Source organism: Pan paniscus, chromosome 5 (assembly GCF_029289425.2).
Source record: "Pan paniscus chromosome 5, NHGRI_mPanPan1-v2.0_pri, whole genome shotgun sequence".
Taxonomy (NCBI): domain Eukaryota; kingdom Metazoa; phylum Chordata; class Mammalia; order Primates; family Hominidae; genus Pan; species Pan paniscus.
This window is the reverse complement of record NC_073254.2, coordinates 145,056,390-145,072,166: the sequence shown is the minus strand read 5'-3', so window position 1 is coordinate 145,072,166 and position 15,777 is coordinate 145,056,390. Positions and strand designations below refer to the sequence as shown.

The following is a 15,777-nucleotide window of genomic DNA, read 5'->3' as shown; positions in this document are numbered from 1 at the left end:
CAGAGGTCTCTTTGTTGAAGGAAATTATAGAAGATATAAATGTATTTGCAGTACCTTTTTAGTTTTCAGCTCTAATATTATTTGTAAATGTGTTGTTTGTAGAACTGTTTGTACAATACCATCTGTGCAACTAAGCACCTTCCTCTACTGTTGCAGTCAAGTTACATGTAAACACAGCTTCACCCATCATGTAACAAGGATTTCATTTTTGGGTAGTTCACCATATATACATATATATGTATACCATATATACCATACAGTGGTGGTATGGTATATATACATACACCATATATAACATACAGTGTGGTAGTCACCGCCTCAAGCAGTGAGACCATGTTATAATCAAGACTTTACTCTTTGCGATAAAATTGGAAACTCAACTCAGAATCCTTATGGAAAGATATTGTATATAAATTAGAGCCATCTTTATCTGTGCATACTTTGTTGCATGAATAATCATAAAAGACAACATAGTTTAACTTAACATTATTTAATCAAAATACATAATATTTTGGTTACATTGCTGATATGGTTTGGCTCTGTATTCCCACCTAAATATCACCTTGAATTGTAACAATCCCCACGTGTCAAGGGCAGGGTCAAGTGGAGGGAATTGGATCATGGGGGCAGTTTCCTTCATGCTGCCCTTGTGATAATGAGTGAGTCTCAGAAGTTCTCATAGTTTTGTAAGCCTCTGGCATTTCCCCTGCTTGCATTCATTCTCTCTCCTGCCGCCCTGTGAAGATGTGCCTTCTGCCATGATTGTAAGTTTCCTGAGGCCTCCCCAGGCATGCGGAACCATGAGTCAATTAAACCTCTTTTCTTTATAAATTACCCAGTCTCAGGTATTTCTTCATAGCAGCATGATAATGGACTAATACAATTGCCCAGTTCTCCTGTTACTAAAATGAGACCTCCTAAAAATAGTCTACTTCACTACGGCAGGGGTGTCCAATCTTTTGACCACACTAGAAGAAGAAGAATTGTCTTGGGCCACACATAAAACACACTAACACTAATGATAGCTGATGAGCTAAAAAAAATTGCAAAAACCATCTCATAATGTTTTAAGAAAGTTTACAAATTAGTGTTGGGCTGCATTCAAAGCTGTCCTGGGCAGCAAGTGGCCCACAGGTTGGACAAGCTTGCACTTGGAGTAGGTACTTGCTCAAGTCACATCTTTATTCATTCACATGTGAGTTCTTTGCTTAGAAATTTTATTGAAAATGCTCCCGATACCATTTTGACTAGTGGAGGCTTCTATTCATTGTGTTGTTTCGGGACTAGAGTGTCAGTGAATATTTTAAAGCAATTGGGAGTTTTACAATTAACAAGTGTGTCAAATCCTTCAGTAGTTGTTTGACTCTTGTCAGTCAAGTCTTAGCCATAAGCTAAAACTTTGCATATTTCCTTTAAAATTATCCTTTCCTTCCCCTAATACAGTGTATTTATTTGAATGTCTGAAGCAGTGTAGTTATAACTGCATTAAAAAAACTGGTCAATGATTATGGAGGTGGGATAAAATCATCCAGGAAAAAGAGAAGAGTTCTGTGAAAGGAGAAATGAAAAGGTTGAGAGATGAAAATTTTTCTTTACTTTAAAATAAAACCTTGTTGTATAGCTTTTAGGAATAAAAATTTTTTGAAGTTCCTAACTCCAAATTATGTGCAGTATTTCAGTTTTAGGGATTAAATAACTAAAATATAAAACTGCAATTTAAAGGAACAATATGAATTTCAAAAGAACTCATGAGGCTGCTTGTGAACTAGTAACGGCCATTAATCATAGTAATCATAAAAATTTCACTTAAAAGATAACACCTCTCTCTCCCCCTTCCTCCCACATCTATCTATCTATCTATCTATCTATCTATCTATCTATCTATCTACCTACCTATCTTCTGTCTACCGACCTACCTAACTGGAGAGTTTCTTGGTGACTGTGATCATTTTGAAGAAGTAATAATTAAGTTGAACACAGCATATTACAGGCGGGCACTTCATACATGGGGAAATGAAGGGACCAAGAAAGAAAAGTTTGTCAATTGGCTGGCAGGACTTTATGTATTCAAAATCGTTAGGTGAACTGGGAGGTGAAATGTCCATTCCTTTCCAGTGGGTGACTGACACTTGGCAGGTAAGCTTCAGCCTTACAGAGAGGTTGGAAAGAACATGAGCTTTGACTTCACAAAGCCCTGTGTTTGAATTCTAGCTCCACTAGCTGTTTAAAAAGAAGTTACTTTACCTCTCCCAAGTGTCAAGTTAGGTAATATTCCCTACCAACCAGTGTAAAATGTGATAACCTATGCACAGTGCCAAACTCGTTTTGGCACATATGGAGTCAGGTCAATATAAAGTTGTTTCCCATCTACTTATTCCCCTTTACCCACCTAAAAATGCCAGAAATCAAATACCTGGGTAATTTAACTGCAAGTTCCTGGACTGCCAGGCAGTCCCCTTTCTTACTTCTTCATATGGGCAATTCTTAGGCTGATGCTGGACTAGAGAGTGCTTTCCTAGATAGGCAAGTGTGTGGTCAAGGGCATATAAGCACCTAGGGTCAAGAGTTACCAACAAATCACGATTTGGGCAAGAAAAGCAAAACTCATGTTTCTTGCTATGGGTTGCCTTATCTAACTTTTTTAGTCATAGTGATTTTTTTCCTTTTACATGACAGACCAGTAGCAGTGGATCCAGGTTTTGCAAGGCCTGTAGATTGTTTAATTTGAGAATCCTTCTTTAAGCAAAATAATCCAACTTACAAAGACAAATTAGATACAAGGCCTAAGAAGGGGCCTGTGCAGGTGAAGGTCTTTGAAGCTTAAGCCCTTTAGCTTTCTGTGAGTCAGCCCCTAGTCCAGCACTTACCCTCTGTTGTTCATGTTTATCAATGGTTACTGTAGCCACATCCATTTAGCACAGTAAATGGCATTAGGAATACCACAGGCCAACAGCCCTACTGGACCTCTGAATCATTTCTGATCCTTATTTAAACCACATGAGCACTAGGACATATTTGAAGACAACTGCTGAAAACCCAAAGCATCGTACACTCAACTTTTTGACTATATATTGTGTTTGATCTTAAAGTGGAGATAATACGACTTAACAAATTTCCTGATTTGACACTGATAGCAGTGTCGTGGGTGATCTACCAAGGAAAGAGCGCTAATTTTTGCGTAGAGCCTATTATGTGCCAAGCATTGTACACAGATTAGCACTTTTAAGCCTTATAACTGCACCATGAGATTGGCATTCTTCTTCATAAACAGAGTTCAGAAAAGTAATCTGCCTGAGTGATAATCCTCGTGAGTGAGAAAGATTTTGAATTCATGTCTGTTTCTTTATTATGCTAAGTAGCCTCTTATTATGAACTTAAAAGGTAACACCAGAAGATCAATCATATTATTTGCCAACCAGTCAGACAAACATGTCAGCTCTCCCTCCACAAGGTATATCTGTGTCTTCTTGTTTTTGCCATTCTGTGCCATTCTTCCTTCAAATGGCATCACTTTTCCTGACAGAAAAACTTGTTCTAATAAGTTTTGCCTCATATTTCACATATAATTTTCACTGTAATTTTATATCTGTTTGTAATATTGCTTCATTGGGTTCTAAAATCTTTATGTGGCCTATTTATTATTTCATTTAAATAATTAAGTTTGCACTTTCTAGCCTTTCTCTTTTAACAGTCTTTCCTTATTAGTATTATTATATTCCAAATGCAGCAGGCAACTAAAATACCGTTGGTCAAATAATATTTCTGTACAGGAAGTGGTAAAATTGTAAGCTCTATAGTAACCTTGTACATTTTGGGATTATATGGCTCTATAGATTAATTTGAGTATTTTATACACATAATCACGGAAAAAATTGTTTCATCATTTACCAACTGTCAAGTACACAGTGCTGCCTTTAATATTATTATGAATATATCTTGATTATATATGAATATTTTATTTGACACTAACAGAGAAATAAACTAGCAAAATGCAATCTGCAACAGGAGACATTATTTTTCACATTTGCTAAGCAAGTTGTAATTTTAAACTCGTACTACCAGGGGATAATACATTTCTTATGCTGATGAATTCCCCAAGTACACCTTTATCAGTCTCACTTTAACAGTGTCATCTTTGTTTTTAAAACATAAAGCCTTAAAACATAGGTTTAAATTATATTTACAGAAAGTTCATTTTGTTCTCAATGAAGCTGTTTTTATTTTTTATTATAGCTCCAAAAATATTCATGAGTTTAGCTCTGCTAAAAAATAAACTAACTGCCCAAGTGGCTAAAATTTAGTATCAAAATTCTGTTTTTACTTAAAAGATGGAGAAAGACTAGATAATCCTAATCCATTAGATAAAATTGGCCACTCATAAATCACGAATGACATTTGAATTGTTAGTACTCATAGTTTCTTCTATCTATAACAAATAAGGATGACTGACATTTAAGGAATTGAATATTTAGGCACCAAGCATTACTTATATCTTTCTATACTTAAGGTCATAAGATGAAATGTTCAGAATAAGCTAGATATTCCCTTATAAGAGTTTGATATTAAGTCCACATTGTAGTAGATGGAAATGACACAAGGAGCCATTTTTGTGCCTAGGATATTCTTCACAGGATGGATTAAAACCTGTAATAAGATACATACACACACACACACACACACACACACACACACACACACACACACACATATGTAGGCAGATGCTCCAAGTTGAAAATATCATAGGTTGAAAATGGGCAATTTGTAGACATGGGATGTGAAAAAACAAAACACAATATCCAAAAAATGCTGGCAACCCAGTCCACTGTGAGTATCAGTTGTTCACCCTCATGATGGCATGGGTGACTGCCAGCTGCACAGATCGCTGCCACTGCCCAGCTTACTTTGAGCCTGGGAAAAGATCAAAATTCAAAATTCGAAGTATGGTTTCTACCAAACGCATGTACTTTTACATCATGGAAAAGTTGAAAAATTGTAAGAAAAGTCGAAATCATGTCAGACCATCCTAACTTGGGAACCATCTGCATGAAGAAAATAGTACCTGTCCTCCTCAAGTTGTTTACATTTAGTTCAATAAAATGCCCACAAAGTATCTAAAAAAAAGAACTGGAATGTGGCCTTTTATTTTCAAACAAGGTTCTACCTAATCATAAGGTAGAAGAATAACAGTAAATGAACTGCTAAACCTACAATGTTTTATGACTAAATCAGTATACATCTGCCCACAAGTATTTGTCTCCAGTTTCACCAAGAAATGAAGGCTTACTTTATGGTTTAAGCAGCATTTGATAACTAAGTTGACTGCTATGTATTACTGCCCCCAACAAATATTTTACTCTAGATAAAATCCTAACCTCTAATTTATTTTTGAAAGTATTTTTATATATGTGTTTCCTTCAATGACTTTTGATACCTGGAAGAATTAATTAGAAACAAAAGTTACAAGGAAAGCTTTAAAAAAATTTCCTGAAACTCAAACAAATCCCATAAAAAAGTGGACAAAGGACATGAATAGACATTTCTCAAAAGAAGAGATACCAACAGTCAACAAACATATGAAAAAATGCTCAGCATCACTAATTATCAGGGAAATGCAAATTAAAAACACAATGAGATACCACCTTACTCCTACAAGAATGGCCATAATTAAAAAGTCAAAAAACAATAGATGTTGGTGTGAATGTGGTGAAAAGAAAACACTTTTATGTTTGTGGAACTGCAAGTTAGTACAATCACTATGGAAAACAGATTCCTTGAAGAACTAAAAGTAAAGCTATCATTTGATCCAGCAATCCTGCTGCTGAGTATCTATCCAAAAGGACAGACATCATTATATGAAAAATACATGTGCACGCACATGTTTATAGCAGCACAATTCACAACTGCAAAGATGTGGAACCAATCTAAGTACCCATCAATCAATGAGTGGATAAAGAAAACATGCTATATATACACCATGGAATACTACTGAAGAGCATAAAAGAAATGAAATAATGTCTTTTGCAGAAACTTGGATGGAGCTGGAGGCCATTACTCTAAGTGAAGTAACTCAGGAATGGAAAACCAAATGTTGTATGGTCTCAATTATAAGTGGGAGCTAAGCTATGGGGATGCAAAGGTATAAAGATGATCTCATGAAGTTTGGGGACTAGGAATAGGGGGTAAGAGTGGGAAAGGGAAAGGGATGAGGCATAACGTACTGGGTACAGTGTACACTGCTCGGATAATGGGTGCACTATAATCTCAGAAATCACCACTAAAGAATTTACCCATGTAACCAAAAACCAACTGTACCCCAAAAACTATTGAAATAAAAAAATCCCCTGAGATTTCACACCAGTCAGAATGGGTATTATTAAAAAGTCAAAAAACAACAGATGCTGGTGAGGCTGCAAAGAAAAGGGAATGCTTATACACTATTGCTGGGAATGTGGATTAGTTCAATCACTGTGGAAAGCAGTTTGGAGATTTCTCAAAGAACTTAGAACTACAGTTGGACCCAGGAGTCCTATTACTGGGTATATACCCAAAAGAAAATAGTTCATGAAAAAGATGCACTTGCATTTTCATTGCAGCACTATTCACAATAGCAAACAAACTGAATCAACCTAGGTGCCCATCAACAGTGGATTGGATAAAGAAAATGTGGTATATATAGATCATGGAACACTACTGAACCATAAAGAAGAATGAAATCACATCCTTTGCAGCAATATGAATGCAGCTGAATTCAAGTAAGTAAAATGAATCCTCAACTGCCATGTCAGGGAGTCAATAGAAAATATCAAGGACTAGGTGTAAAAGACTACTATTTAGAGGTAATTATCAGGTGTAAAACTCCAAATGAATAAGAAACAGCTGCTTCTATCACAGTAGACTATGCTGCAAAAATAAATAGATGCTGATTTCAAAATTATTTGGTGTCTCTTGCTATAATGTTAGCTTTTTAAGGCCAACACTCTGATAGCAATAATTGTCTCCAATGTACTGAGTTCTTTTTTTGTTACAGAAAATTTCATGTTTCAAGTTAAGTCTTATGATTAATTTATAATGACAGGAATTCATTAAAGTGCAGTATACTGTCCAAATCTTATTCCTCAGGGTAGAGCCGTACAATAAATGAGCCTAGTTTTCTTCCTTCTTCTTTACCACACCACTTCCCTTGATCCCACTGTCCCATGTTCTCAGAAATCTTCAGATGCCAGTTTTCCCCTCCTTCAGCTTCATCTTCACCTCTCCTCTCTGTGATTATACATGTCATCCTACTAAATCCTTCCTTTCATTCCACCTGGCCCTCTACCCAATGATTACCTTCACCTTTTCATATTTACCAAATTTTTCCAAAGAATACTACTCATTGTTCTTACTTGCATCTCAATTCCTCCTAAGCTGACTGCAATCCCATGTTCTTGAAACATCTAGCTGTCTTTCATTCATTTATTCATTCAACAAATAATTACTTTGTTCATTGATAAAATCTGACAGGGCTCCTGCCTTTAAAGAGCTTATACATGTATACAGACATTAACCAACTGTATAAACAAATATATATGCATAAGCTATGCCAAATGCATGAAAAAATATTTTCTCACTGATAAAGTCTGACATGGCTCCTGCCCTTAAGGAGCTTATAGGTGTAGACAGAGAGTAATCAATTGTACTAACAAATATGTATTCATAAGCTATGCCAAATGCTGTGAAGGAAAAGTAGAAAGTATGAAGACAGTACTCAATAGATGAGCTTGATCTGGTGTAAGGGTCAGAGGAGGTTTCTCTAAGAAAATGACATTTGATCTAAGAAATGAAGGACAAGTAGCAGTTCCCCAGTTAAGGGGACTTAAAGGTAGGGAGAGAATTCTAAATACAGCATATTTATGGCATTGTATCTACTAATTGACAAGCACCCTGCACTAGCCCTGTTGCAGCATTCCTCACTCTACATTTTAAAACTCTTTAATTATCTGTATCCCTCCATTCAGACTCTCTACTCTTCCAGTCTATAAAATCTACAGGGGCCCAGATCATGTACTTCTTTTTCATTATCTCATTAAAGAGCTGTGCACAGTACCAACACACAGCATGTTCTTAATAAATACTTTTTAAAAAAACACATGAATATTATCCATGACCCCCATCTGCAAAATATAATGAACATGTTTTAAATTTTTATCTTATTGTAGCTCTGTGTCACTTAATCAGTCGCTCAGTACCTCTTTACTGACCTTTGATACACTATTGCTTCAGTGACATCTTTTTTCCAGTTTCTCCTCTCCTCTCTGAGGTTCCTGTTCCTTCACCAAGCCCTTAATTCCATCCAGGACTCACCACTTTGCATTTGCTCCTTGGGTGATCACTTCCACATTCGAATGGTTTCAACTTTATTCCAACAAAGGTGGATCTTTATTTCTACTGAGGACCTGGCTCCTGAGCTTCTGACTCACATAGTAACTGTTTGCTAGTCAGATATACCTATATCCCTCACAGCCATTTCAAAGTCAAGTGAACAAAACCAAACTCATCATCACTTCATGGCTCACCACTGCAACAAAAAATAAATAACTCTAACTCTGTCTCCATTATTTTATTTTAGTTTATGGTATCACCATCCATTTAGATACCCATACTAAATATTTGGTGGTTATCCTGTTTTTACTTCCCACATTCAACTTTCCATCAAGGTCAGATAGTTTTAGCCCCATAATATTTATCTAGTTCTTTTCTCCTCCAGCCCTTTGACAACTGGCCTAGTTCATATTGTCATTATTTTCTTTCAGATGTCTACAGCTAGCACCATAAAATCAACAAGCAGCCAACCTAAAATATAAATCTGATACCACTACTCTCCTGCTTTTATTTTTCAATGTCCCCTATAGTCTGGAGGATAAAACCCAACTATCTTAATGTTGTTTGCAAAGTCCCAGCTCTTGTTGGCTTCTCCAGCCCCACCTCTCACCACTTCCTTGCATAAACCTTACGCTAAGTTAACCACAAAGTGCCTGTGGCTCCCAGAGACATCAAACACTTCCTGGCTCTGTGCCTTTGCAGTTTTAATTGTAATCTCCCTCTTCTGGATACCTTTCATCATGCCATAATCCACCCAACAATCCTCCACAACCTAGCTCCCTTGGATTCCTCAAGATGGTGTTGAGTCCTTTCGCCATGAACCCTCGTATAATACTCCCTGCAACATTCCACTGAAGTGCAATAGTGTTTATCATTGTCAGTCTAAGGAATATGTCTCCCCTTCTGCAAGTTCCACAAGAAAAAGAACCACATCCTACAGGGCACACAACAAATTCTCATTAAAAGTCCATATAAGGTAGAATGAAAAAGTATATTCATTTACTTATTCAGCCATTATCTATTATTTAGTGCTATCCAAAGCCTGGCAGCAGCTCTAAATACTAGAGGTAACTCAGAGAATAAAATAGATCAAATCTCTGCTCTCACGGCTGCAAAATATGTACATTATTTTAAGTAGTGATAAGTAATATAATACCATGGAGAAAAAATAAGGCATATGGGAGGGGATAGTACCTACTGAGGTAGGGGACGGTGGTTTGAAATTTTAGATAAGGTGACCAAGGGAAGTTTTACTGAGAAGCTGAATTTTCCTCAAAAACATGTAAGAAGTGAGAGAGCTGGCAGTGCACACATCTGTGGCAAGAACATTCCAGACAGAGGGACAAGGCAAGTCTGAGACCCTGAGAAGGGAGAATACCTGCAGTTTCGAAGCACAGCCAGCAGTGAAATTTGACTGTAGCAGGGTGAAGGCAGGAAAGATATGACTAGAGAAGTCACAGAGTGGGGACATGTCCAGAGGGCGACGGGTTCTATGGTCATCATAGGACTAACTTTTGCTCTGTGTCAGATAGGAACCACAGACAACTTTGAGCAGAGTGATGTAATCTGCGTTATGTTTAACAGCATCATTCTAGCTGCTGGGTTAAGAACGTTGTGAAGAATGAGATACCAGTTAGGAGGTACATGAAAATCATGCAGAGAGAAAGACGATGATGCCTTGCCCCAGGTTAGTGATAGTGGGGGTACTGAGATATGGTCAGATTCTAAATACATTTTAGTGGCACAATCTACAAAACTTAATGACTCACCAGACATGGGAAATGAAAGAAGCAGAGTCTGGGATAACCTAAAGTTCTTGGCCTGAGCAGCTGGAAGACTGGAGTGGCCATTTACTGAGACAGAGAAGCTATGAGAAGAACCATTTTGGGGAGAAGAGAACATACTGTGTTGGAGAAGTCTATTAGATCTGGTTGAAGATGTTGAGTAGCTATTTGGATATATAGCTTTTCTCACAGTTCCCCAAAACTTTACGATTTGCCTACCGACTGAGCCAACAGCAAAATGTGTGCCCTGTTTTTAATTATATGTGTAGTTTGCTGTAGAAAGAGAAAGCAACTCTTAAAACCTGAAAAGAAATGAAAATGGAAACTAATGAATTACATTAAGAAAGCTTTAGATCCTTTAGCAAAAATGTCTCCATCAGCACCCACATGGAAAATGGGCAGCTTTTTACTCAATTTCTTGTCTACATAGATCACTGGATTTCATCCTTTGCAGAAGCCCTCATCATCTATAACACAGCTCTCAACAGGTGCTCTCATGCCCCAGGAGACGCTTCAGAATTTAGTTGTTGCTGGAGTGTCTAGTTGTCACAAAGATGGTGGGGCTGGCATTTATGTATGTCCTGCAATGCTTAGAATATCCTGCACAATACAGAATTGAGCTTTTCTCATGTAATTTTTAAATGCATCAGACATTCATATTGGTAAAACTCTGTTTGAAATATCTTAAGTTAGAACCAAACTCTATTTTACGTATAAACACAAAATAACATTTGCATGACTTTTTTTTTTTTTTTTTTTTGAGACAGAGTCTCACTCTGCTGCCAAGGCTGGAGTGCAGTGGCGTGATCTCGGCTCACTGCAACCTCTGCCTCCTGGGGTCAAGCCATTCTCCTGCCTCAGCCTCCCAAGTAGCTGGGACTACAGGCGACTGCCACTACGTCCAGCTAATTTTTTTTTTTTTTTTTTTTTTTTAGTAGAGACGGAGTTTCACCGCGTTAGCCAGGATGATCTCGATCTCCTGACCTCGTGATCCGCCCGCCTCGGCCTCCCAAAGTGCTGGGATTACCGGCGTGATTGCATAGTTTTAATATACAATGAATTTTTCAGTTATATAACTACTGTGTAAATTGATGAGATTGGTTATATTCAGAACCTAATTCTACTTTATATGTAAGTCCAAAATATGTTTGCATGGTTTTAAGATACACTACATTTTCTAGTACCCTAACTATATATATATATATATATATACACACGTACATACACACACATAAATACGTATGTGTATATACATACAAGTATAGATGACATGTGATATACATATAAAAATAATATATACACACGTACTTATTTTGTCCTCATTTAAAAATATTAAATATAAAGGATAGGTATTGATAACATTCAAATTTCATTTCAAGGTTTCTTAAATCTAAATGCATGCACAAATTTGACTGCTTCATTATTTCATTTCCTCTTTTACTTCTTCATTTTAGGAACCATAAAATGTGATGTTATCTGAGTATTTACATGTTAAAATATGCATTATTTCATTACAATATTTTCACTTATTTCTATTTTATAACTAAGACAACATATTGATTTTTAAAATAAAATATTATAGGTAGTCACATTATATTTAATCTCAGGACCGTAAGCAAGTACTAACATTACCTGTCATAAAAACAGGGCATTGGATACAATGTAGTTAATATCCTCCAAAGTATGTGCCGTCAAACAATCATGCTTCTAACAACTAAGGTCTAGAGCTTGGCATGCCATAAAAACAGTGCCAATGATAACCCCTGCTCCAGATTTAGTGATTTTAAGCAATCTGGAGAGTTAAAAATGGTTTATCAGTAGTTAGGGAAAAGCTATTTTACCCTGAATGGGCATTATTTGAAAGTAGTCAGCCTCTGAATGTGCATTATTTGAAAGTAGTCAGCCTCTGAATGTGCTTTTGTAGTGATATATGAAGTACTAAGGAATTGCAGGATACCTATAAGATGCAACATTAATACTTGGGATTCTTATTTCAGCAACTGCAAGTTACATAGCCACAGATATAAAAGACCAAAAAAATAGCTTTTGTGTTGACCTTATGTGAACAGGGGAAGATTATTCATTTTCTTTGAATCAATACATTCTTGCCCAAAGCATTCTATTATAGGATTGAAGAGAATAAAATACCTAAAGGGAAATATCATGACAAGTAAATCCCTCTAATTCCAAATTTATAATAAATTATGAATAAATATAATTCACTTTTTTTCTGCTTGCTTTTTTGGTCATTACTTAAACTCTCTGAAACTGGTTCTGCATCTTGAAATGGTGGTAATTACCTCTTGTTTACAACTTTCTTTTAAGAATTGAGACAACAAATGAAACTTACATACTACCAATCCTGTTATGTTATAATTATTGTGCAAAACCTTAAAGTTTTATCAAATCACTTAATAGTGATGATCTGAGTGGTACACTGAAAATCAGAATCTTAGTATCACATCTGAAGTTTGGATGAGACAATATATTTATAGTAACTACAGAGGTGACTGACATGCAATAAATGTCAGTACATGTTAGTGTTATTATTACTGTGATAACACCACAAACAAAGAGCACCGGACAAAGGTACTTTGTATAGAGATGGCGTATCAGAATCCAGAAATGACTATGCACATTTGATATTTCTTTTAAAAACATAAAAGTAACTTCCTGTCATCTAGAAATAATGAATATGTTGACCTTAGAATAAAATAAATTACAATTTAGTGTATGTGTGACAGTGCTCATTAACTGTTTATTTGCTTGTATAACGTATAATCCTGTGTTTGTTATTTTTAGCATGCATCTCACTTTTAATTTTTGACTTAGAAACTTTTCTTCTTAACTCAGACTTTAGTATCTAATCTGTGGTATAAAACAGTCTAAAATGAATTTTTGCATGACATTGAACAAATATTCTGATACCTCCAACAAAATTTAGATTGCCTACTTGCTTTAAATTTAATATTAAAACTATTACGAACTAGACTTGGTTTTGTAATGACTAAGTCTACAAACTAGATTTATTTTTGTGATAACTAAGATAACTAAAGAAGACATTTCAAAATTAGCACATATTTTCCATAGGTTAAGAATTTACATTAAGTAGAAAACTCATTGTTAAGATAAAAAATGGTGTTTCATAAGTGACTGAAAAATACTTTGCATTAAGAAGCAATGAGGCAGTGGCTCACGCCTGTAATCCAACACTTTGGGAGGCTGAGGTGGGCGGATCACCTGAGATCAGGAGTTCCAGATAAGCTGGTCAACGTGGTGAAACCTCGTCTCTACTAAAAATACAAAAATTAGCCGGGCATGGTGGTGGGCACCTGTAATCCCAGCTACTTGGGAGACTGACGCAGGAGAATCTCTTGAGCCCGGGAGACGAAGGTTGCAGTGAGCCGAGATAGCACCACTGCACTCCATCCTGGGTGAAAAGAGTGAGACTCCATCTCAAAAAAAACAAAAACAAACAAACAAACAAAAGGAACAATAAGATTCAAATAAAAATGGCTAAGTAAAGTTGACCTTAATGTGGTGGGTCATGTTTTCATAAAAATATTCTATAAATTAACTCTAGATATGTTTGTATATTTTTATCGTACTATAAAAATCATACTTGTAAGTAAGTATCTTGATCATGAGGAAAAAAATTTTAATGTTCATCCTGATTACCTGCCAAAATACAATTATAAATAAAAATTTTGATTTCTAAGCACAAGTCAAATCTCTTCATAATACTATATCATGTATTAAATTGGTCTATCCATTTGAGAAAAAGGTAAAAACTCACTGAGAGAAGTAATGCTTAATACATAAATAAGATAACATTTTGTTTCATTTAGAATACTAATTAAAATAATGAATTAATAGATTATCAAACCTTGCTTAGATTAGCAAATTTAACAAAGGCATAATCGTTTAAAACTCACCAGTGTAAGTACAGAATTTTCTTTAAAAATCAGCAGCAAGAAAAGAGACTATTATGTATTATAATTTAAGATATTGTAATTTAAGATACAATTTAGAGAGAAATTACAAATCAATTGATGAGGGGAAAGTCATCCCATAAACACAATTGGGTTAGATGGTTTCAATTTGGAAAAAATATTACTTCAGGTACCCAATGCATAATAAGCACTAAAATAAATTATGGTTGGATTAAAGAGTTAAAATATTAAAAAATCAAATAAAGAAAGAAAATTGAACTTTTAATCAAACTTCTGAATGACTTTTTAAACTTAGAAGCAACATATTTACAAAAGATATACAAAGATATGTAAATATATAAAAATATGTGTTCATACGACATATGTGCTTGTGTATTTGACCACAAAGAAAGAGAATAACATATTTAGTAAAACAAAAATAAAAAACTAAACAATACATATGCAAATCAATTAATTTAAAAAAAACCGAAAACCTACCACTCAAATAAAAAGGAAGAAATAGAAAACAGGGAAAATGTGGAGACAATAATGCCAGAAGTGGAGTTTAAATATCTAAATAAAGAGCTCATATAATTTGATAATAAAAATATGCCCCAATCTGTCCCACATAAATGGGCAAAGGGTATGAACAGAAAATTTTAAAAGGGGGCATTACAAACTCAAAAATACATGAATTTATATTCAGTTTACAAGCAAACGGGAAAATATAAAATACAAGAAAAAATATTTTAAAATTATTAAATTAATATTTAAAAAATACTTTAAAATGCCAACAAATGCTCATACTCAAACAGGTCCTCAAACTTTCTAGGTGGAATTATAAATTGATTCATTCCTTTTAGAAAGCAAATTGCCAATATGTGCTAAATACTAAAAACTTAGGTATTCTTTAACCCAGTCATTCTACCTTTATAAATATATGCTTTCAAAGGTATAAAATATGGAAAAAAAATTCTAGATGAATATCATCAACACATTATTTATAATACACAATTTTTTAAATCCCAGAACAAACCAAGCAAGCCTTGGTATCCAATAGTGGAGGAATATTTAAGCAAGTGTTACACAGTTCATGGTTAATGAAATAAATGTTTTGAAAACTACTCAGTAATATGAGAAATGTTTGCAATGTTAGGTGAAAATAGTAATGATATTAAATTATTTGAACATCACAACTAAAACTTTTTAAAAAGCCATTTAAATAGGGTGAAAGACCAAGGGCACACAATAAGATGTTAGGAGTAAGTACACTGGAGCGGCAGAATTCTGGGTGAATATTTTCCCTCTCTTTTCCAAATTTCTATATGATGTTATATCACCTTGATAAACAAATCATTTGGAAATCAAAATATGGTTTGGCGTGGTGGCTCATACCTGTAATTCCAGCACTTTGGGAGGCTGAGGCGGGTGGACCACTTGGGGTCAGGAGTTTGAGACCAACCTGGCCAACATGGTGAAACCCCGTCTCTACTGAAGAAACAAAAATTACTCAGGCATGGTGGCTCATGCCTGTAATCCCAGCTACTTGGGAGGCTGAGGCATGAGAATTGCTTGAGCCTGGGAGGCGAAGGTTGCAGTGAGCCGAGATCGTGCCATTATACTCCAGGCTGGGGAACAGAGCAAGACTCTGTCTCAAAATAAATAAATAAATAACAATATTTACTAAAATTATGAACTAA

General features: G+C 35.4%; 1 protein-coding gene across 2 annotated transcripts in view; it reads right to left on the bottom strand.

The window, feature by feature from the left end:
* Positions 1 to 15,777, bottom strand: part of RNF217 (ring finger protein 217) — a 129,233-nt gene that overhangs the window by 9,661 nt on the left and 103,795 nt on the right. The gene's annotated exons all lie outside the window — the stretch shown is intronic.